The sequence below is a fragment of the Pteropus medius genome, unplaced genomic scaffold (assembly GCF_902729225.1).
Source record: "Pteropus medius unplaced genomic scaffold, Ma_sr-lr_union100, whole genome shotgun sequence".
Lineage (NCBI taxonomy): Eukaryota > Metazoa > Chordata > Mammalia > Chiroptera > Pteropodidae > Pteropus > Pteropus medius.
Window position 1 is genome coordinate 22540440 of NW_024349802.1, and position 22251 is coordinate 22562690.

At 40.9% G+C, this 22251-nt stretch overlaps 1 protein-coding gene and 1 long non-coding RNA gene across 13 annotated transcripts in view; one reads left to right on the forward strand and one right to left on the reverse strand.

Annotated features, from left to right (window-relative positions):
• Nucleotides 1–22251, forward strand: part of SGCD (sarcoglycan delta) — a 1323040-nt gene that overhangs the window by 1244459 nt on the left and 56330 nt on the right. The gene's annotated exons all lie outside the window — the stretch shown is intronic.
• Nucleotides 344–22251, reverse strand: part of LOC120581624 (uncharacterized) — a 57956-nt gene continuing 36048 nt past the window's right edge. Inside the window, exon 5 of the long non-coding RNA XR_005647352.1 lies at nt 344–1255. This is a non-coding gene — a long non-coding RNA (uncharacterized LOC120581624). The remainder of the gene's footprint in view (nt 1256–22251) is intronic.

The window sequence follows — 22251 nt, forward strand, 5'->3', positions numbered from 1 at the left end:
CTCTTCTTACGGCTGAGTAATATGCCATTGTATATATGTACCACATCTTCTTTAGCCAATCATCTATCGTAGGGCACTTCAGTTGCTTCCATGTCCTGACCACTGTGAATAATGCTGCTGTGAACATCAGTGTGCAAATATCTTTTTGGGTATGGATTTTTAAGTCTTTGGGGTAAATACCCAGTAGAGGTACTGCTGGATCATATGGTAGATCCATTCTTAGTTTTTGAGGATCTTCCATACTGTTTTGCATAGTGGCTGTACCAATTTGCGGTCCCACCTGCAGTGTATGAGGGTTCCTTTTTCTCTGCATCCTCTCCAACATTTGTTATTACTTGTTCTGTTGAGTATAGCCATTCTAACAGGTGTGAGATGCTATCTAATTGTGGTTTTGATTTGCATTTCCCTAATAGCTAGCGAGAGGTTATATTTTAAAGATATTAAATTCATGTGTTCTGTATTCAACTGCTCTCTATATTATAATTCTGCTATTAGAGGACTGGGAAGGATAAACAGCCAATAATATCATGGGGGAAAGTGAGGACTTTGGGGAAGTCTCATTCAGACAGGAAGAGGAAGTTGAAAACCCATCTCTTGGTCTCTGGTGAATTGTGGAAAGAAGAAGATAGGAAATGTAGGGAAAGCAAGAGATGAAATATATGTCCTGATGACCTTTGTTCGCTCAGTCGTGGAGGGAAGAAACAAATTAGGTAGGTTTTAAGAACAATCAAAAGCACAGGGTCATTGTGTTTCCATTTGGGTCTCTAGGAGGAAGCCAGCTTGCAGGGTGATCTCACAACCCCCTGGCCTGTCAAGTGGCTAGAGAGGAGAAGAGGACCTGGGTCAGCACTCTCGAATCTCCTTCAGTTCCTGTGGGGGCGGGGGGATGGTGGTTGGGAAGAGAGGGTTTGTAGAAGCCTCTGTGCGGTGTTGAGAAATGCAGGAGGCTAACTGATGGTGCAGGCCGGCGGGCTCCCCGCAGTGGGGCTGAGGGCTCCCCAGCCAACAGTCTGCTTTGAGGATGGAGTAGAAGACATGCCGAGACCTCAGGCTCCACCAACACCATTCAGACTTGATTCAGTGGCTGCCGAGTTAGCACAGAGAGAGCTAACCAGTCCTTATTCACTGAGGACTTGAGCACGGCCTGCTGTAGCGCCTGATGCCGATCCGAACAAGCCCTCTGGAGTCTGAACTTCTCTGCTCCTGCCACCACGAGACCACAGAAAATCTCTGCTCCCATATCCGTGATGATATCCTAAAGGGAGAGAGGGACACTGAGATTGTTTATCCTAATGAGAAAGCTGAAACTTTTTAATCACAGAGAAAATACCAGGACAGAATAAATTTAATTTTCCCCAACAATTTATAAGGAAAAGTTTGAGAGAAAAATGAAGTTAGGTAAGGCGAATAAAGAAATGCCATTTGCTTTTCTGGATAAGCTTGGTTTATAAATTGTCCAGCCTGCACTACAGGGTGTTATGCCAGCCACACAGTATCTACGTGACTTTGCCAAGCTTCGAAGACTGTGAGTTTTCCTCTTTGTGTCTTGTAGGCACCACTGGGTATGACAGGAGGAAAGAACACTTTCAGAATCCATTATCAGGCACTGCTATTAGTGATATTCCTTTCTCTTCAGGTCTTGAGCAGCACTGATTGGAACTTTAGTCCAGATCCGATGCACTAAACATACCAAAAGTGGTCCTGGACTTTTAATGTTTTAAACCAACAAGATATGGGGGGAAATGCCCCAACAACTAAAACATTTCACAAGCCTCCCTCAAAATCATTGCTAAACTATAGGTGCCATTAGACACCTAACTGTCTGTTAATGGCCAACCCATTTTTCTCTGAATTTGAGTGAGGCATTGCAACACATCATTATTGTCATCTGAGACAAGTGGCTTTTATTTAAAAATTAAAATTATTTTCTTTAATATTTAACATAAAGGCTTAAAATGTGAAGAAGAGAAAAAGGCATTTAAAAGATAAAACCGTAATAGGGGAGGGTAATAAAATTGCATTGTGTTTATGTTGTCAGGGCAACATCATAAAATAAAACAAGTGTTGACCTCTCAGTCTTTTGGAGCAGACTGGGCAAGTGTGTGGATCTGTTGAAATTCCTGAGTTGGGCCTACCTTCTACTTCAAACAGGCCACAGTAACTTTATAATTGTTTGTATCCTGATTAAAATGTCAGCATCTGCCATTTATTATGTAAAATGTGTGGAGTAGATTGTTCTATTATTCTTGAAAAACACACAATAGCTTTTTAATCTCCCCCTTTTTTCCCCTCAGTAGGAAGGCCCTGCTGGGCGTGTAGACAGAAAATCTTCCTTAATTACTCCCTTCAGAACCTGGCTCCAAGCCAGTCTTGTTTTATTCTAATTATAACCTTTTCAAAACAAAGAGTAATGGGAGTTTAGAGGAACAAGCTGACAACAGTTTTTACCTGCAATAAGTTGAGAACTGGAAGTAATTCTTTTTTAAAACTCAGCCAGTGGACATTGTTTTATTTTTTTTTGTCTTGATCGAGAATTTTCCATGGTTTGTTCAATATAAATGAGTGAGACCATGAGCTCTCAGAACTAGAGAACCTTGCTCGGTTTCCTGACATGGACTCTGCGTAAAGTTGGACTAACCATCATTCCCTTTGCTATTCTTCGGTGGCTCCCACTGACTTGAAGATAAAACTTCAAGACAAAAGCACCCACACGCGGCCTTCAGGTGGTTGGTCTCGCCCTGCATGGCGGCCCCAGCCTCTCCTTCCAACCTTTTCTTATTCTTGTTTTTCCATCTGCTCTCTACTCCTTTCACTAAACTTTGAATTCCTAATCTCATATTCCAAGTTCCAAACATTGTTGATTCTGTCATGGTTCTCATCCATACCACCCTGTATTAATTTCAAAGATGTGCTATCTTCCCTTTGCTTTTTGATTGGGACTTTTTCAAATGGTCAGTGATTCATGGTTGTCTAGTCATTTTTTAAGAGCTGAGCACTAAGAATCTGTTGGGAAGTTTTGTCTGTATGAATGGGGTTTGTTGGGTGGTAGGCTTCCAAATAGTGTTATCAGGCTGGGATTTTTAGGTAGGTGACTCCGAATGTCAGAATTTGTAGCTATTTACTCTTGGCCTGGTCACTTTCCCCAGGGACGAGTCTTAATTGTTGCTCAGGATGAATTTGGTGGCCAGTATATTGAAGTAGGGCCTAAGAGGTCTCACTCTTCAATATGTAGATTTGTGCCTTATTTTCTGTTTTCAGTATAGCATTGCTACCCTCAGTCATCCTATCACAGAGCCTAGATTTCAAGTCTTCCATAGTGTGTGCCTTAGCCCATTTGGGCTGCTGTGACAGAATACTATAGATTGGGTGGCTTATAAATAACAGAAATTTATTTCTCCCCATTCTGGAGGCTGTAAATAATAAGACACCGGCAGATTTAGTGTCTGGTAAGACCACACTTCCTGGTTCGTAAGGAGCCATCTTCTCATTGTGTCCTCACATGGCAGAAGGGGCAAGGGAGCTCTCTGGGGTCTCTTTTATAAGGGCACTAATCTCATTCATGAGGGCTTCACCCTCATGACCAAATCACCTCCCAAAGGCCCCACTTCCTAATGACATCTCAGCGATTAGGATATCAACATATGAATTTGGGGTGGGCACAACATTTAGTCCCTAACAGTGAGGGTGGCCAGGTCATCTGGGCGTCTCCAGCGGAGAAACAGGCTAGAGTCTGACAGTTTCCCATGGCGACCTCGCCAGTCCCCCTGACTGCAGCCCCACTGCACACTCCCATCTGCAGAGGCGCACGGTGGCTCCCATCCCTTCACTGGACCAGGATCCTGCCAGGTTCGGATTAGCTTTTGGCTTGGTCTTCACCAAACCCACAGGCTCTTAGTTTTCTGTCATCTGCTGATGAAGTTACTTTCTGTTTTTCTCTTTTTAACTTCCAAAGCTCTGTCAACATCGTTCTTCTACTTTTGCTGCTGCTCTTTTTCTTTATCCTTGTGAGGTTTTGCCCTTTTTTGGTTCATTTGCAGTCATTGCATTAACGCTTCAGGAAGGAGCAGAGGTAGACGTGTGTGTTGAGTTCACTATTTAATCAGAAGTCCTCTCTCCTGGATTTGTAGACTTTTACCATTCTACCTTGTATTTATTTCCTCTAGAGTGCCTTAGAGCCTTCACTTAGAGCCTTGCTAGTACATGTTCTTGAAACATTTTTCCCTAGTCTCTTTGTGGATAATTCTATTTATTTTTTACCTCTCAACTTAAACTTTACTTCCTAAGGAAATCCTTTCTGGCACACCCTAGGCTCATTATGGTCTGCTAACTACAAAGACACGTAACCCCTACACTTCATTATTGGAGTCACTGACTAAATGTCTTCTACATTTGCCATTGCCTACAAAGGGGTTTAGGTTAGATGCATCATTACAGATTCTGTTTCCCCCAAAAGTGTGTACTCACCCAGTTTATAAAGGAGACTCCTGGAATCTCTAATCTTGTCCCATGTCTTTTTTTCTACTCATACTGTCATTTTCAAAAATGAATAATCCATTCTTCTTTCTTTTACAAGCAGTTTCAAAACTTTTCATCCATAGATATGCAATAGTCACACTCCAGCAGAACTGTGCTTAACTTGGAGCCTCTAGCCTACAGTCCCTATTCATTTTCTCAACCGTGGTAATTCATAGAGGAATGCCAAGTCCCCATTCACCAAATTATACATTTTTATCATTACGTCCTATTCACAAAGGAAGATAAGTTTCTAGTTCTTTGGATTTTTTTCAGAAAGACCACCTGACTCATTAATGACAAGTTTCCTTGCCCAGCATCTGAGCTCAGGCACACTCACTCCAGAATCACAAAGCACAGAGGAATTTAAATCCTTTAACAATCCAAGCGCCATACCCCTAACCTTGAATAGAAAATAGATGCTAATAAATTCAAGTTCTTAAAAATGTGAATTATAGTCATTTCACACTTACTGGCAGCTTCATGCTGAAGAAATAGCTTAAAACTTAATTATGATGCTTGTCTTTTCATTAAGTACAGATGACATTCCTCTGATAGATTTTTGCAATGACATCTGAGTAAAACGGTTGAGAAACTCATTAGTTATTCATGAAGGAGAATATTGACTGTATACTGATTAAAGGAAAGTGTCGACACCCTTCTTAACATGATGCATATGTCTATTAGTTTATGGTTCTCTCTGTGGTTCTCAGGGAAATCTCTTTGGGAAATGAAGAAAATGGCTTTTAGCCTTTGAATGCAGGTGTACTTAGAAAATGTCCATGATGAGTAGGATTAAAATGGAGAACAGGAGGCCCTGAGCTTCTGATTACCCACCCCTGCAAATGACTGGGCTGTGCCTGAAGACCATTTGTGAGACACGCGGCCATAATGGATTGGACATAGCGGGGTGCTATTACAATGCTACATTCAGCACTTCGTGGCCCATTCTAAAGCTGGAAGTCAGTTCTTAGTGAATGATGTATGGAGGGTTTTGCTTCCTGTCACATAACAGTCCCATAGTGTGGGCCATGCAGTGACTAAGTGAACACGTAAAGGCTCACCCCTCTCTCTTTGTAGAAAGTATGGTAAACTCTGACAAAAAGAATTTCTAATGACCTAGAATGGCGAAGGAGCAAGGGTGGCAGAACCAAAAGTGTGAGATAGTGTACCATAAGCAAGCAGTGTCTAAGTGTTTGAAATAGTAAATCATCCCCCATGATAGGCATGAACTTTCTGTCACTAACTCACAGTAAAGGGGACTATCATTTCGGGACAGTTATGGAGATGTGTCAAGCATCAGAAAGAGGGAAGATTTTAACTAAATGACCTTCAGATTTGCTCTAACATGAAGATTCTAAGATTCAGGCTTCAAAGCACTGCTGCTCACAGACCCAATTTTACCAGGAAGCCCTCATTAAGTTCAATTTCCTTTAAAAAGTTCTATTTACTGAGTAGTGGGAGAACGGAATCTGTGACCAGCATTGATTGATTCCTTTTTATTTTTCCTTGGACTAAAGATGTTTGGAGAACAATTCAAATTCTTGTACTGCTTTGCAAATTTCAAGGCATTTTAACAAATACTCCCTTGAAAACTCCCTCAAGGGGACAAGAGAGTTTGACTTCATTCCCATTGTAAGATGAGGCGACCGAGGGGTTGATGCACAACAGCTGTCTGTTTGGCAGAAGGCAAAGACCCTATCACTTCTGAGCGCTCAGTAAGGTTTGGCAGTTTTCCCTGGTGCGGCGGGGTCTCTAACACTGGCCACAGCCCAGTGTAAAGGTTAGGGGCAGGCCCCTCCGGCCAATCTGCCAGTCCTTGGATCCTGGTTTCGCCGCCTCCTAGATTGCGACTATGCAAGGTTTTAAACTTCCTGTCTCTGTCCCCTCATTTGTGAACAGGGTAATAAGAATAGCACCAACCTCAGAAGGACTTGTAAGAACTAAATGACATGACATATACAGCAAATATTGCCCAGAACTTAGGGCTTACATGTTAATTCGGGGACTTTGTTGTTGAAGCAACCAGTTATTATTACTCATTCTTGATTATGGCCAAAGAATCTGTCTCATGATTGAGTAGTTTCGCTATGTCATATTTCTCATAGATGATGGTCAGCAACAGGTTAATAGCCTATTTTATATGAGTCAACATAATAAAGACAACAATAAGGGTGAGCTGACGAATTGGTCCAATATGAAGTAAACTTTAACCAGGCTTTTGAAATTTTCTTATAGCAAAGGCATTTACCGTCTATAGAAAGCATGAGAAAGGTCTAAAGAAGAGAAAAACTGAGAGATTTAAACCCTACACAGAAAAGAAGAAGCAGTAATCATTGTGGTTATGAATGAAAAGATTAGTGTTTTAAGCACTTCTACCACAAAGAGCTTTTGAACTTTTTCTGAATTGTAGTATGGTGAGCAAAAGATGTGGAAACATTGTTTAAAAAGAGAAAACATACCATTTAAGTATCAAATGTTTTGAAATCCCCTAACTCTAACTATAGTGACCAAAATACTTCCTACTAGCTCTTTCAGCCATTCGAGGAGGGAAATGGAAGCGAGATCAGCTTCACTGGAGGACCAGACTCAGCAGAAACTCTCAGAAACAAGAAGCCTTGTCTGGCTATCTTTATCCTGGTTACTGACTGCTACTGGGCATCAATGGTTCTCAGGACCCCAGCAGGAGAATGAAATTACACATTAAACTCAAAAGAAGTTGTCGTTTTTTGTTGTTGTTTTTTTTTAATTTTTCACATTGACGTTTTTTGTATCATCCTAGAGATTGCTCATTTATTTTTACATGTATCCATAAAGTTTTGATCCTCCATTAATGTGCACCTCATGAGCTATGCTGTTTTCTTCCCGCTGAAGGCCACAATGGGAACCAATTTTTCATGTGGCTTGGATGGATTTTTATCTCATAACCACAGGTTGCTGCCATTGAACTCTTGCTTCCTACCTGAAACCTATTGCTGGGTCAAATTAACCTGCAAGGTATAGTGGTCGCTGTGGTTTTTCTAGTCGAATTAATTCCCTTTGGTAAGAACAGTTAGTTAGATACCCTGTGGCCATGAAAAGCAAATCCAGCAGTATTTTTTAAAAGGCTGCCATCACTTGACCTGACGTTTCTGATGAGGTCTAGTAGACAAATAGCACATGGGTCAAAACACTGTTTCCATAGGTTCTCTGGGGCGGCAGTGAAAACAGGGTTAAGGGGTTCAGTCTGTGTCCTTGAGATAAGTTCAGCAGTACTGACCCTTCGGTTTACGAATACTGCCACATTCCAACTGAAAAACTTGATAAGATCTGAGGATGCAGCCTTTAAAGTAGGATGACGCAAAGCAGCTTCGGAGTGCCATTTCACACGAGCTGAACCCATCCAAAAGCCTGTGAGGTGACATTTGCTGCCAGAATCTGGACTTTTCAGCTGACTAGGGTTCTAGCTGAACTTACAAAGATAGACACATAAACATAACCCATATGAATCCTTTTCTTCCACAAATATTTGCATGCCTGCTATGTGTCTGACATACACACTAGGGACACAATGATGAACAAGACAGCTGTCACTCATGGAGTTTATCTTCTAGCAGGGAGTCTGGCTACTCAGGCAGTGGTCTGCATTTGAGGGAGCACATCCCCTGGTACTGACCTGGTCCCTTTGCGTGTCTTGCCTCATATAATCCTCACACCAGAAGAAATTCCCCTGGGAGAAAGCCCTGTCATCATTCTCATTTTACAGATGAGAAACCAGGGACTATAAAGATTCATGGACTTGCACAAAAATGGTAAAAGAACCAGGAAAATAAAATCTTACTTTGCCTGACGTTAGCTTATATTCTTCCTGCCAAACCATGCCACCACGCAACAGGAATCTGCTCTCAGCTGGAGGATGAAGGAGTTTCAGTGTTCATATTGCATTTCTTATGCCTTCAATGGCATCGATTTGGAAAGGCTTTAAGACTTTCTCTTCGAGAAAAGTAACTTGAGGACGTAGCCAAAAAAGCACAAACTTCAGCTTTCTGGCCATCACCTCACTGATAATCTGCCACCAGAAAAACGTGTTACTACAAACACAACCACACCTCAGGAAAAACACGGGAAAATGGATCTACAACATCTACTTTTTAGCCACAGCCTACTAACCCTTGGACCTTATCTTAGCATGGGGATTTGTTAGAGATAACCAGAAAGTGTGAAACACCAGTCTTCACAGCTTTTGTATCACGTAATTACTAGTCATTTCTTCAACTGCTTATTGTTTGTCTTCCACACTGGGTTGTAAACTCTAAGCCAAAGATTCTCAACCTTTGCTTCATATCTGAACCACCTGAGGAGTTTATAAATAACTCTGATTCCTAGTCCCCATCCCAACAACTAAATCAGAATCCCTAGGAGAGAGATTGGTATTGTTTAGAGCCTGCCCGGTGATTCCAGGGAGTAGCCAAGGTTGAGAATTAGGTTCTAAGAGGACAGGTACTGAGGCCCATGCCCTCATCATACTACACACATTTGAGCATTGTAAACCCTGAAACAGTGCCCGGCGTATTAGTGGACACTTGGCAAATGTCTGTTGAATAAATGGGTGGTGGGGGAGAGATGGAAGGATAGGTGAGGGAGTGACCAAACGAAGAAACCAATGATTATAACACTTCTTGGAGTTGAGTATGTTCTTAGAATAACTATTAGATAATTGTTTACAGTTGACTTTATAAGAGCTCCAATTTTATATATGACTCCGCCAAAGAATCAGAAATTTCAGATAAGCATATGAAAAAGTAAGCAGAAAATTGCAGAGTGCCCCCATCATCTGGAAGTGGAATTTACTTTGCCTTTCTTAATACCGCATTAATCTCTAGTCTTGGCACACTCTCATCTCAGTGGCGCAGGCAGCCGTTACCTCAAAGGTAACGGTTCATTATTATTTCTTCAATGAATCTTGTTTGTCTGAAGGAAGCAAAGATAACAAAGAGGAAATTATAGTTTGTGAGGAGTGATATGATTGCTTGTAAACCGAGCAATAAAAAGGAAGTGTATACAAGCAACTGAGAATTCTGTCTCTGTCCTCCAAATGCAGAAAATGCACAGAGCGAGCAGTTTATGCCCTGCTCACATTTTAATTGGAGATGAGAGAAAGATGCTGAAGTATCTTCCACGCTTGGACAACCCACTATTTCCTTGTTACAGCATTGATTATCCCCTGGATAATTCTATGTAATGCCAGCGCCACGCTGGGCACACCAATTTTTATTCTATCTCTTATACAGATAAAAGTTTAAGCAGGTTTGTGTATATAATAGGGGAAGTGGAAAGAATAATGGAGAAAGTAGCATTTCTTTGGATTTCTGTTTATGTACCTAGCACTGCTTTGGCAGTATGTTACTAGATTGTCAGCCAAGATTATCCTGTCCCCTAATATCTTCCTAAGAGTGATTGATAAAAAATAACTCTTTTTTCGACAAATTGAGCAAAATGTAATATCCTTAGGATCCCTTTCTAGTTTGATGATCGCCTCTAATTTTGAACATCTCTTCTGTGAATGTATTCGGTTTAAGACCATATACCACGTTGCTATGTACTGGAGACATAAGTACATAATTCTGTGATGCCCAGGATTTGAATTTCCCCTCCACACACACATCTACAGTTGTCACCCTTGAGCAGTGCATGACCGGAGCAACCATACAGTCTCTGGAAGACTATCTCGCCATCCTGCTCATGTCGTCTGTGTAATAACACATTGATTGCACTTTGAATCCCAGCATTTTTTCTTTCATTTAATTTCCACCAAAAAGACTACTCACACAAGGCTCTGGTGTACACACAATATTTTCACTCAAGTTTTGAGAAAGCAAAATAAGCTAAAATTAAATAGTGAATATTCTCGTTCCACTAAGTCCCCAGACCACATTACCCAGTCCCTCTGTCCTCTCTAGCCATCTGTCTGTCTTCCTTCTTTCCTTTTCCTCCCTTCCCCCTCCCTCCTCCCTCTCCTCCTTTTCCCCTCCTCCCTCCTCCTTTCCCCCACTTTCCCCTTTCTCTGTGTGTTGTGTGTGTGTTGTGTGTAGACTCCCTCTCTCTCTCTCTCTTCTCTCTGTGTCTGTCTGTCTCTCTCTCTCTCTCTCCTCTCTCTCCTGACTTCTGCTTGACCCCCAGACTTCTTGGTAACTCAGGTTCCTGCAGACCCATGCCCTTTGGGTTTTATCTCTCCCTCAAGCTGCATATCAAAGTATTTTCCTAAACAAAGAGAATTCCTTCTCTAAGGTCACTTTTAGGGCAAACATTCATAATTTTTTTAAATCTTGCTACAAACATTTAAACTGGAATTAGGAGTTGTTCAGTATGTCAGCTGGTTTCTATCTAGCAAACATTTTGTCAGCTGCCAAGTAAGAAGGAACAATAAAGGAGGTGAATTCAGAAAAGAGGAAGATGCATATGGCCCTTGGATATGACCTGGTCCTATCCTATCATATTATGAGTGGGGGAATCTAAGCCCAGAAAGAGCCAGTGACCTGCCTCAAGTCACACAGCTAAGTGGGGAGGTCAGCACTGGAAATAGTCTCCCGATTCCTAGGCCTGAGTACTTTTTGGTACTAGAGTACCCCTTACGACCTTTAATTCACACTTTCTGTTCTGCTCACATGGCAGCCTGTTATCATGACTATCAGAGCCTTGGGTTTTTGTTTTTCGATGTGCAAAATGGGGCTGCTAATACCATTAAGTAAGAAAATGCAGGTTGAAATGCCCTCTTTGGATTTCAGAAGGCTTTCAGTGTTTAGAGTTCTGTGCACTTCACCTAGGAAGTGTATCATAAGAATGCTTAGATATTCAGGATGCAGAAGAATATAAATCATAGTCCCCACCTCAGTGAATACGTCGCCTAGCAAATGTGGAAGTTGGTTTTATAACAAGCCCATGTAAAAGGTACTGAGGCAGCACAGATGAAAAGATGTGTGCTGGGTCTCAAAGATGAGTAGGAAATTTCTAGAAAAAGAGGAAAGCAACCTAGTAGGGACAGTAGCAGCATCTGGTAGAGCGTGGAGACCGGGACGTGCACGCGTGACGTGTTAGAAATGTGATAAAAATGTCAACAGAGCATTTGGGACAGAGAGCGATAAGCAATAAGAAACCATGTCACAGGAGTATGTGAAGCATGGATGATGAAAAGATTTGAATGCCGGGCCGATAAATTTGAGTTTTAACCTGTGGATGATAGAGAGCAAACAATCACAAAGTAAAAGAAGTTCTACCATATTAATCATTACGGTAATTTTCAAAAATGTTTTACTATTATCCATATTCTTGATTTATTCTCAGTTTGAGATTACTTATGAAAAATATTCTGGTTCTAAGCTGTGCACTTGAAAATGGATTACCTCAAATGAAGTAGCCCAACCAAATGCTGTCGTGAAGGTGAAAATATATCTCAGCAGGCTTTGATTTAATTGAGGGCATAATGAGGGAGTTCCCTGTGGTTAAAATAACATGTTCCCTGCCACTGGATTTCATGAAAACCTGCTTCAAGTAGATATAGAAAGTGAAAAGCAAGGGGCATTTTCTGTCTAGTATATTTTCCAGGATTTCGATTACCAAAGATCAAATATGACACATGTTACTGACTTATTTGAGGATATATAATTTTAAAAAGAGAAAGATAATGTAAAATGTCAGTTACATTTTTTTAAATATGGCCAAGACCATACTAGCATAAAAACAAAAGTAGTAAGCTTGTAGATCCCTTCTCATTGGGAAATAAAACGTTATGTTTTCCCCTATGACATGACAGGCACCTGACAATTTCTAAAATAAAATCTTAGAAGGCATCAGTAGAAATGTATATGTTGAATAGCTTCTATCTATTGTGGGCAAATAGCAAAAAAGGGATCTTTAGAAAACATTCATGCCAAAAATAGTAAAAAAACAAAGTCATAGACTTTTGCTTGATCCCTGTTCTCCTAAAGCAAACTGCATAAAAGCAAAAATCTTTTCAGCTTCTGCCAAAAAAATAGTATCTGCAGGCCAATTTAGAATTTAATACAGTGACCAAAATAAAGAAAAAGGATGTGGTATGCACAAGAAACATTAAAGCACTAGGCAGAAAACTAACTGGAAATATAGGAAGAAACCAGAGTGTCCAACTGCGAAGTGAGACAGAGGACATCGTCTGGTCGGCAGGGCCTGTGTTCGTTGTCTCTAAGGAATCAGGAGTCAAGGACAGAGGAGGCCTAGTTTTACACTTGAGAGCCCTTAACGACTTTAGGTGCAGTAGCAGCTCCAAGGGTCTCCAAAGCACACACACAGTGGATGAATGGATGTCTAGCAAAGCAGATGCCAGCCTTTCCCTTCCCCGTGCAGCCTTCTCCACACACGGTTATGTGGGAAGTTTAACCTAGAATCCTCAAGAGGGCAAAAGATATCAAAACAGTTGACACATTTCAGTGCAGGAGGTACATGCCAAAGCCTGTGATAAAATATGGAAGCAGAAGTCCCGTTTCTCTGACCTCAGGGAGTGGGGATATCTGAGTGACAGCCAAACACAGGTCTTAAAGAAACTGATGCCCAGTCTATGTGGATGTTTAGTTCTACCAAGGGAAGCACACTGGGCTGTGGGAAATATCTTGAATGTGGAATCGTTCATTCTGGAAGATTGTATTGAGTCGATAAGCTGTGTGAGCTTGTGAAACAGACACAGACTTTCCCATCAAATACTTCATAGATTCCCTCCCCTTTGCCTAATTAAATTCTATACTGAACTTAGGCATCGCTTCCTCAGGCTCCACCCTGTGCCCTAAGCTCTTACAGTACCCACATTTCTCGTCCATAGCATTTACTCCCATTTTCTATTGCACATTCACTTTTAGGTGTGTTTTATTCATGTTTGTATCCCTAGTTAGCCAAAAGCACCACAAAGGCAGGGTAACTTTCTTTTTTATCCTTGGGAATAACACAGTGCCTAACACATAGTAGTTATTCAGTAAATATTTGTTCAATGAGAGGGAAACTAATGAGAATAAATGAGAGCCAGCTATTATGGTTACCCCTTAGGAGAAGAGGTGGGTGATCCTACAGACAATTATATTTTGCTGGGTCGTAGAACTTCATACCCTTCACTGTGCCTTACATAGATCTAAATGGCTTTATTCAACCATAAAACCCAATTCCCTGGGAATTTAATTAACAAGAATGAAGCCTACACTTATGAAACACCTAAGCACCTATGTAATATTCTGGTCTTTGCAGGATATTAAGATGCTATCTCTGCACCTTCTAGCCATGTGATCTTCAACAGATCACCTAACCTCTTGGTGTTCATTTGCCTTATTTATAAAAGAAAAATAATAGAGTCATCTAATAAGGTCTCTAAAAGGTTTGGTAAGCAAACCAAAGTGCCAACACATAGAGACATCTAATATAGTAAAATAATTATTCCAATTCAAGGGAACTTTAAAGCATTTACAGTTGATTCAGTGAAACCAAACAGAAAGAGGAGACCAAACTGCAAAAATGACAGTGTAACAAATTGTAACTTACTTGTCTACTAGTTGATTATCTCCTGCATAAAACTAAGGTTCATGAACTAGAGACAAAGTCTGTTTTGTTTACTTCCATGTGTTAAGCACAGGGCCTGGCGCACTGGGCCTGGCACATCATAGATCATTAATACTCATTGGAAGGAAGGGAGGGAGGGAGGAGGAGGAAGGAAAAGGAAGGAAAAGGAAGGAGGAAGGAAGGTCAGACGAAGAAATATATGAGAAAATTCCTGGGCAAGATATTATGAGTTGCCAAACTGTGTACTAGTTAGAGCACTTTATGGTCAACACTAGAGTCACAAGTGTCATGGCATTCTCGATAGAAAGGGTTGGGGGTGATGATCAAGTAGGAATGTTGTAACAAGAAGGATGTGGATGGCCATGCGGTCATGGTCATAGATGCTTTTGATGGAGAGGAGTCTTTTATGCCCTGATTCCTGTCTTGCTCTCTTGTACTGTGGATTCTAGGTATGGCAATTATTTTCAAATTCTCAAATTCTTTCTCTCCTCACTTGGTCCTCGAATAGTCCTCTGCCTGGAACCCATTTTGCATAACTGCTCTTCATTTGCGGGGGGGGAGGGGAGTCTAGGTTTAGACGTCATCTCCTGTAAACCTTCTCTGAACCCTCAAACTGATTTCAGTCTTTAACACAATCATAGCAATTATTCTTTTGTATTGTGTTTCTATGCTGAGACGTTCCTTTCCCCTGAGTCAGTTGGGGAAAGACAGGGACAGTCCATGATCATTCATACTTACCAGCCTCTGGCACATTACAGTCAGTATTTATTGAATAAATAGTCTCACTCTAAGATATAAAGCCTAAAGGAATCATAGGAATGTTACTAGAGAAATAGGAAGGTTGTAGGGAATGGTCGGAGCTTAAAGCTGAATAATTTTAGTTTTTTGTTTTCTGTGACGTAACAGAAAGCCAGATGAATAAAAATACCTGGTAAGGAATAGAACAGGAGTGAAAAAGAGAAAAGGCAAGACTGCAGTGGACGGCATCTTTAGAGACAGGAGAAGAGCAAAGAGGAAAAAGACATGCATTTAGGGACTGGAGGGAGCTGACGAAGGAGTTAAGTTACAGAAGCCAAGAAAACAATATGTTTCTCAATGGACTAGTCACAGTCAAAGCCCGCAAGTGGAACTTCATCAAAGCGCAGGTGCTGAAGGGAAATGGGTGGGGGAGTGGAGACCACGGCTCTAGCACACCAGAGGGGAGGAAGTTGTCTGGATATGAACTCACATGGGCTACTCGGCCAAGTACAACTGTTATGAGAACAAGTTAGACTTATGCCTGTGCAAGGCAATAAAAATGAAGAGATGGATGATAGTTCAGAAAAAAATGAGAGAGATGGTTATGAGCCAGAAAAAGTCATCGGTGTTTTTCTGTTTTGTCCCAGAATCCTCTTTGTTCCTTATGCTGCTTTCCCGCAGGGCGATCAGGTTAGGCATATTGTTGTACAGAATGCCTTAGCAGTTTCCCAGACATTTGATGGAGCATGTGGTAGAGTGGTTGGAGAAGAAAGGGCCATCGGCACGCCTCATGAATATCTTTTTGCTTTGCTTTGTAGCTCCTAAGTATCTCTGTATTTTAGTATCCACAGAGCCTCCAGCTTGCTCACGTGCTGCCTTGGAATGCTTCCTAAGTTTTCTGTGTGCATGCCTGCCTTGTCAAGAAGTTTACAGTACAGTTGGGAAGACAACAGGGATATCGTCATTTGCTTGAGTATCTTGGCAGTAACCAGTATCCACAGAAGCTACTTAACAAATGTTTACTGAAGTGAAGTCAAGCTGGGCTGATGTTCTTTTATGCCATGAGGCTTGACTTTCACACTCTGTCTCCTAAGTGGGTGAAAAATACTTTAGGAAGAATATTATTCTTCCATGAATTACTAAGGATAGTGGGCTACTATATACTGAGCACTGTGTAAAACACTTTATATACATTTAGTCTTCAGAACAGTTCTATGAGGCAAGTTCTATTTTTATCCTCGTTTCATTGATAAGAAAACAGAGGCCTGGAGAAGTTAAGGAATGTATTAATCCAAGATCAAAGTGCAAGTAAATAACTCCACTTCTATTTGAACTGAGATCTGTCTAAATCCAAAGACCTCTAGGTTAGACTGTTCTTCATGGGGTCAGCTTTTCTATCTCCATAAGGCAGAATGTCAGGAGAATGTCAGGATGATGGTAATCTGTCCTTTTCCTCCATTTGCCCTCCAGCCATGATAGAAGCCAAGGTTGCTAGTATGTTAGCAAGGTCACTGCCTCATTTAGCGGTAGAACCTTGATGGATAGTCTCTCTAGGCAGGTTAGTATCTTATACATCATGGGCCTCCACCTGTTTCCATCTTAGAGTAGGGTCTCTGCCAAGCACAGAACATCCACAATGCTTGGTACAAAGCTTACCCAACTGCTAACAGGTTTACAAGTGTCCAAGGGAGGGACAAAAATGGAGCTGATTATTAAATTTGCTTTAGATTCATCAAATGTTTGGAGCTCACTGCTTCAAGGTAACCAGTCTGAGTAACTCCTTTGAGTAACTGGGGATGGCTCTGCTTGAATCTCTGATCAGCATGGCTTTAGGGAACTCTGTGGGCAAAGCCACAAGGGAATTTGATCTTGAGGACTTCCCAGAGCCAGTCCTTAAAACTGACCATTTCTTCTTCTCATTGTGAGCCTCTGTCAGGATTTAACGATCATGTCTGTGATTTATGAATGTGTCTGATTCCCCCTGGGGCCAATCCATTCCTCAAACATATTCCATTCTTCAGTGAGCTCTTTGCCCAGTGACTGTCCATCAGAGTCACCTGTTTTGTAATCAGCAGCTTCGTATATGCTCAGGCCTCACCAGACAATGCAGCAGTCTCCTGGGATCTGGCACATAGAGGAATAATGGATTTAGAGAAATACACTACAGTGACAAAGTGAGAAGACAGATTAACAGAAAAGGCAGGGCAAGCCAGAGGCTGAGGAACATGGAGATCAAATTCTGGGAAATTAAGCTGCATAATAGTCGCACTTTACACATCTATAACATCTTGATGCATCCCTCCCACCCAGCAAAAGGAACTGGCATTTGAGCAAATAGAGGGGTCTTGAGAACTGCAAAATGGTCTCAGGTCTAGATTGAAGCAATCTGGAAATCAGAATTTAAAAAATATACTTTTGCATAGAACAAACTTTCCTTGCTTCCCGTCTTCCCTTCCATGTTATTTTCTTTTCCTCTTTAAAAACCATTTAGCAAAGAACATGACAGAACAAAGAGGAAGGCAGAGGACCTGTTTATTGGAGGTAGAAAATTCAACTCTTGCTGGCGTTATGTCACTGCACTGAATAGCTATGGGAGATGCTTTTTCTTGAATGGCCCCCTAATGTCACTGTTATCAAAGCTGCACATTGAAGAAAACAGCAGATAATGTGCCTGGTAAAGTAGGCAGCTAGGAAAGTATAACATTTCCATTCATTGACCCTACTTTCTCTCTGCATCAGTGTGTGTCATCAATGGCTATTTGCTGACAAGTTATGCTGATAGGAACTCAAGGCTGGTTGCAGCACAAGAGAAATATGCCATTAGTACCAGTGGCTGTCGGCCTTGCTCATCCCAAGCTGATCGCCATGCTGCCGGCTAGTGGAGAGATAACGGTGATAACCACCATCATTACAGGACTAAATCCCGCATGGGTATCTGTACATTAGCAGTCAGAAAAGAGAGATTCAGCCACTGTAGGGAGCTTGAGAAATTCTGTTGACATCTACTTCCAGCTCTTGCCAGTACCCTCAACACACACACTAGCTTCTCACTGCACAACAGGAAGAATTATATGACATTTCAGCCCTGAATTGCCTCAATAATTATTTTGAAATATTCTCTAATTTTAGCATAGTGGCTGGCATATATAAATATTTGGCATTTAAAGCGTTGTTGGATAAAAGTGACCTAACGGAGTTAATGTAAGTGGATTTATCAACTAGGATATTTGGGGTAGTTACTATTTATAATGGATTTTCATAGATTTAGTTTATTCGATCTTTACAACAAAAGCAGCAGCTACTCTGTTCTTTGATAATGAACAACAGAAACACATCCTGACTTAATTACCTAAAAGAGGATTTTCTCTGAAAGGATGTCCAGAAGCTTCCAAAATCAACAAGAGTCTGCAAAATGAGGCCTGAAGACGAGAAAGGACTGAGCAGTGGCTTCAGAAGTCTGGGAAATAGAAATGCTGGGAACAGAAGGAAGTGATCAGAAAGCCACTGCCAGTTGGGCAGATCACACCTGGTTTTCATCTCTCGTCCTTCTGCTCAGACTCACATTCCAGGCGGGCGAGCCAGGTTGTTCTAGCCCGGCCTCCGGGTGCACCCCTGACTCAGGGACTGTGGGCCCCCGATGAACTACCGCCTTATCGGGCTGTATTCAGTGAGATGGTGATCTCAGAAGGAAGTCAGGCTGCCACGAGGAAAGGGAAGTGGGTGCCAAACGCCCATTGGGGTCAACCGTGTCTCCTTTACAAATAGAAACACTAAAACTCAGAGTTGTTTTTTTTTTTTCCTAAATTATTTACATGATACTTCAAAAAGTGACTTAAACCTGGATCTTCTATTCCCAAATTCCACATCTTTTCCTTTATAATACATTCATTTAATACACTCACTGAGAGATCAAAACAAGCCAATAAATGCAATGTAGAATCCTACATTGGATCCTGAATAGAAAAAGGACATAGAGAGAAACTGGTGAAATACAAATAAAATCTATGATTCAGTTAATTGTATTATACCCATGTTAATCTCTCAGTCTTGACAAATGTACCATGGTTATGTAAGTTGTTGGTATTAGGGGGAGCTGGGCATACAGGAACTATTTATGTTATCTCTACAACCTTTCTATAAACCTAAAATTATGCCAAGTATAAAATGTTTTTAAAATGTCAGGTTGGATAGCTCTCCTTAGACTTCTTTGGGACAAAGTGACATTTATTGATAGTCTTCTAGATGCAAAGCACTATGGAATCCCCAAACTCTCAAAATTTCAACCTCTGTACCAAAGGAAGAAATTCTCTAGAAAGAGCCATAACCATACCAAAAAGGAATACGAAGGACAGATAGCATGTTCAGAAAGCTCCGAAGAGGCAAGGAAATTTGAAGACAGAGTCGTGGGAAAGTATTTGAGTTGGTCATAAAGATGCTGAAATCAGGCTCTCCGAGGAAAGAGAAGTATGAGGCGTAATCCTTGGATCACAGAGAGGAGAATGAGACTAAAATGGTGCATGAGGTAGGCAGATGGAGGACCCCACCATCCAGACTGAAAATGTGGGATTTCCTCCTCTCTGTTGGCAGCTGGTTGAAGTCTTCAGAGCTGTTTTTAGAAAGTATGTTCCTACTTGATGCTTAGGGGAGATTCTGAGTAGGAAGGAAGGAAATATAGTGAGGAGATGATTAAAAATTAAAGATAAGAGATAATTCAAATCAATTCTAGACAACAGTTCAGTGCTTACCAGAGGGAAAGGGGTTAGGGGACAGGTAGAAAAGGGTAATGGGGGTCAAATAATGGTGATAGAAGATGTGACTTTTGGTGGTGAACATACTATGCAATATACAGATGATATATTATAGAATCGTACACTATAAACCTATATAATTTTATTAACCAATGTCACCCCAATAAATGTAATTTAAAAAGCCTTAAGCATTGCAAATAGTCATCAGTGAAAGTCTGTGCTTGTCCAAATATTCAGAACTATCTGATAGAGACACCAAATACTTGCTTTTATGGCAACCTAAAGAAGCAGACTAGATGTGGAATTTGGCTTATTGTTTGTAGTCTTCTGTGATATCTTTTTAAAAGATTATCATTCCATTCATTGTATGAAACAGCTGTTATAATTTTCAAAACATAATTTTTTATGTTTAAAATATTAGTTTTATTTAAATGCATACTTAAATTAGCTTTATTTAAATGCAAAAACTAATAAAATATTAGTTTTACTTAAAAACTTACTACCTGCCAGGCACTGTCTAAATGCTTTACAAATAAATAATCATTTAATCCTCATATTGTACCCTCGGAGGTTAGTAGTGTGTTAGTACCTAGATGAGGGAACCAAGGAACAAGGAGGAACCAAGGAACTAAGGTCACAGAGCTGTAGTTTAAGACCAAGGATCCAGGCAGCCTAGCTTGAGTCGTTACTGTTAATCAACACAGTTTTGTTTTATTATTTAAAAGTTGTGATGAAAATAAAACGGATGATGCTAAAACAGCAGTGGGAGTAAAGAAGAGGACTAAATAGGAAAGACTGTGGATGAAGAATATAGAGGGTGGCAGTTCCACGAATACAGTTGGGGATAGAGGAGGGAACACTAAAAGGTGACCCCGAGCAAATGTGCCTTGCAGCTGGAAGTTTTTCTAGAAAATATTTTAAAAAAAAGAGAGAGATTGCTCAGGGGAGTAAAAAGGTGTTGGCAAAGGATGAGCTCGAGCTCACATGCTCGCAAGTTATTTAAACAGAGACGTACAAGGAGCAGTCAGACTTCGGGAGCATCACTCAGATGTGAAAGCCACTGGCTCAGTCGCGACACTTGGTGCCACAAGAGCGAAAGTTATTATCAGGAAAACAATATGAACAGAAAACATGGCCAAGTGATTAAATGCCTACTTTTAAGAGGAAGAAGAAGAGCCTACAGTAAATAGAGAAGGAGTAAATTTCAGAAGCATAGGAAGGAGAAATAACTGGTTTAATATGAAAGAAATGCCAAGGAAAATGAATATGTAAAATGGCACCCTGCATTTGGTGACTCGAAGGTCAGTGGTACGGGGAAGAAAAGGATGAATGAAAAGGTCAGAAGGTGAAGGAGATGGCAGGATACTGCAGTTTTTGAAGGTCAAAATGGGTCCCAAATTGCCATTATAGACAGACAAAAAATGCACTGTCCACTGGGTGGCTATTGAAATTAAGGAAAATTTTAAAAATTCAGTTCCTCAGTCATACTAGGCACAGTGAGAGTGCTCAGTGGCCATATGTGGCTACTCTGTCAGACCACACAGATATAGAGCATTCCTATCATTGCCGAAAGTCCTACTGTACAGAGTTGATCTAAAATAAGGATCAGCAAACTTCCTCTGCAAAGGGTCAGATAATTATTTTAGACTCTAGGCCACACAATCTCTGTCACAATTACTCTGCCATGGTAGCTTGAAAACAGCCATCAAAAATATGTGGACAAATGAGTGTGGCTGTGTTTCACTAAAACTCTATTTTTGGACAGTGGTATCTAAAGTTTTTCTATTTTTACATGTCACAAAACATTATTCTTTTGATCTCATTTTAACCATTTAAAAACATAAAACTCAGTTTGGGTGCCATACACACGCAGGTGTCAGGTAAGGTCCGACCGATGGGCCAGAGTTGACGAGGACGTTGTGGGCCCACCAACAGAAGCGGCACAGCCTGAGCATCTGCATGTGCTGGATCGGCTGGTCAGGAATGAAAGTATAAAATAAAATCATGGCAGCACTGAGTTTCACCTGCTCTTCACCATCCAAAAAGATAATGCAAGTCAGATAAAAATACACATCAAAATTATATGAGCTGTCTTAGAATGTGAAGAGAGGAGCCATTAATCTATAAGGATGAAAAGGAATTTTTGATGCATGGATTTGATATGACAAGGTAACTAGGTGTGTTGCCATATAGAAACCAAATTATAAGTTCATGGTTAAAAAATTCCCATAGCCCAATTTTATGAAATATCAGTATTTGCGATCTTAAACACTAGTCCTCCCAAGACTATGTAAAGTCCTCAGAGAAAACACAGTTAAGCACATTAATGGCCTGCCCTGTTCATGCGACGTTGTTGGTAAAGGGTGTTCTTCTCGTCTCCCGCCCCTGGTTCGCGGACAGTAGCTGGAGCCCTGAGATGAGGACTATCATGACCGACTCTTCATGTCCGCCGTGGGTGAGAGTGTGGGGACATGTGGCACAGGTGCAATGTATTTGCCAGCACGATATGGTAGGAGGGAAAAACATGAGACTTTGAACCAGCTGAAAATCTGCCTCTACTATACATGAGCACTTTTGTTAAAACTTATTATAGAAAATTTTAAACATATACAGGGAATGGTATAATGAGCCCCTATGTACCTATCACCCAGCTTCAACAGTACCAACTCACCAGCCCTTACTTTACTTTCCCATCCGCATA